This window comes from Macaca mulatta, chromosome 20 (assembly GCF_049350105.2).
Source record: "Macaca mulatta isolate MMU2019108-1 chromosome 20, T2T-MMU8v2.0, whole genome shotgun sequence".
Taxonomy (NCBI): Eukaryota; Metazoa; Chordata; class Mammalia; order Primates; family Cercopithecidae; genus Macaca; species Macaca mulatta.
In genome coordinates, this window is record NC_133425.1 from 52,863,627 (window position 1) to 52,866,033 (window position 2,407).

Here is a 2,407-nt window from a genome sequence, read left to right on the forward strand (position 1 = left end):
AGGTGTGGTGGCTCACACCTATAATCTCAGCACTTTGGGAGGCTGAGGCAGGAGGATCACTTGAAGCTGGGAGTTTTATGACAAGCCTGAGCAATAATAGTGAGACCCAGTGTCTACCAAAAAAAAATCAGCCAGGTGCGGTGGCTCACGCCTGTAATCCCAGCACTTAGGGAGGCCGAGGCAGGCGGATCACGAGGTCAGGAGATTGAGACCATCCTGGCTAACACGGTGAAACCCATCTCTACTAAAAACACAAAAAATTAGCCGAGTGTGGTGGCACGCACCTGTAGTCCCAGCTATTTGGGAGGCTGAGGCAGGAGAATCGCTTGAACCCGGGAGGCAGAGCTTGCAGTGAGCCAAGATCACACCACTGCCCTCCAGCCTGGGTGTCAAAGCGAGACTCCGTCTCAAAAAAAAAAAAAAAAAAAAAATTAGCTGGGCATGGTGGCATGCACCTGTAGTCCAAGCTACTGAGGAGGTTGAGGTGGGAGGATTGCTTAAGCCTGGGCAGTCAAGGCTGCAGTGAGCTGTGGTTGTGGCACTGTACTCCAACCTGGGCAACAGAGCAAGACCCTGTCTCTTAAAAAAAAAAATGGCGGCCGGGCACGGTGGCTCAAGCCTGTGTAATCCCAGCACTTTGGGAGGCCGAGACGGGCGGATCACGAGGTCAGGAGATCGAGACCATCCTGGCTAACACGGTGAAACCCCATCTCTACTAAAAAATACAAAAAACTAGCCGGGCGAGGTGGCGGGCGCCTGTAGTCCCAGCTACTCGGGAGACTGAGGCAGGAGAATGGCGTGAACCCGGGAGGCGGAGCTTGCAGTGAGCTGAGATCCGGCCACTGCACTCCAGCCTGGGCGACAGAGCGAGACTCCGTCTCAAAAAAAAAAAAAAAAAAAAAAAGGCCAGGCGAGGTGGCTCATGTCTTTAATTCCAGCACTTTGGTAGGCTAAGGCGGGTGGATCATGAGGTCAGGAGATTGAGACCATCCTGGCTAACATGGTGAAACCCCATCTCTACTAAAAATGCAAAAAATCAGCTGGGTGTGGTGGCGCTCACCTGTAGTCTCAGCTACTCGGGATGCTGAGGCAGAAGAATCGCTTGAACCCAGGACGTAGAGGTTGCATTGAGCTGAGATCATGCCACTGCACTCCAGTCTGGGTGACAGAGCGAGACTCCATCTCCAAAAAAAAAAAAAAAATTACCCCGTCTCTACTAAAAATACAAAAAAATTAGCCGGGCGAGGTGGCGGGCGCCTGTAGTCCCAGCTACTCGGGAGGCTGAGGCAGGAGAATGGCATAAACCCGGGAGGCGGAGCTTGCAGTGAGCCGAGATAGCGCCACTGCACTCCAGCCTGGGCGACAGAGCGAGACTCCGTCTCAAAAAAAAAAAAAAAAAAAAAAAAAAAAAAAAAAAAAAAAAAATTATACCAGGACAACAACAGCACAAACTGGGCTTGTCCCAGGTGGACTGGGACATAGGTACTGGATTTAATCCCCCATCCCTGAGTAACAGAGTAGCTCATCTGCAACTGTTTGAACTTAGTTACATTTTAATTCTCAACTTTTAAAAAGGGACCAGAGGCTGGGGGCCGTGGCTCATGCCTATAATCCCAGCACTTTGACAAGCCGAGGCGGGGAGATCACCTGAGGTCAGGAGTTAGAGACCAGCCTGGCCAACATGGTGAAACCCTGTCTCTACTAAAAATACAAAAATTAGCCAGCCGTGGTGGTGCACACCTGTAATTGCAGCTACTTGGGAGGCTGAGGTGGGAGAATCTCTTGAACCCGGGAGGGGGAGGTTGCAGTGAGCCAAGATTGTGCCATTGCACTCCAGCCTGGGTGCTAGAGTGAGACTCCATCTCCAAAAAATAAAAATAAAAGAACAAATAAAAAGGGTACAGAGGGTGCCTAGAAATGCTTTTACCTTATTGTTCAGAGAACGTTGCTCTGTGGTCTTAGAAAAATAAGCTCAGGAGTACTCGGTTGCTTTCCTCTGCTGTCTCTACCAGCTGTGAGCAGGCAGCATGGCCAGCCACCTTGATTATATGACCTCCAAGCTTCGCAGACCTTCAAGGTAGGTGATATTATTGAAATCTTTCATTTAGTAAGCTCACCTAACCTGCTCAAAGCAAGGGTGACTAAGTTATTGTCAAATTGAATCACTTGTGAGAATAAAAGGCCGTGCTATTCTACATATGCCAGCACAAACAGCATAAACCAGGACTGTTCTAGACCCAGCAAGCAGGAAGTATAAGCAGCTTTCCTCTGGTCAAAGAGTTGGCAGGTGGTGCTGAACGACTCCGGAACATGAACTGCCCTACAGCAGGCATCTTCTACAGTCAAGCTGAGGTCTCCTGGAGGTTACAAGCACCTGCAAAAGTGATTCCCCAACATCTTGTCCAAA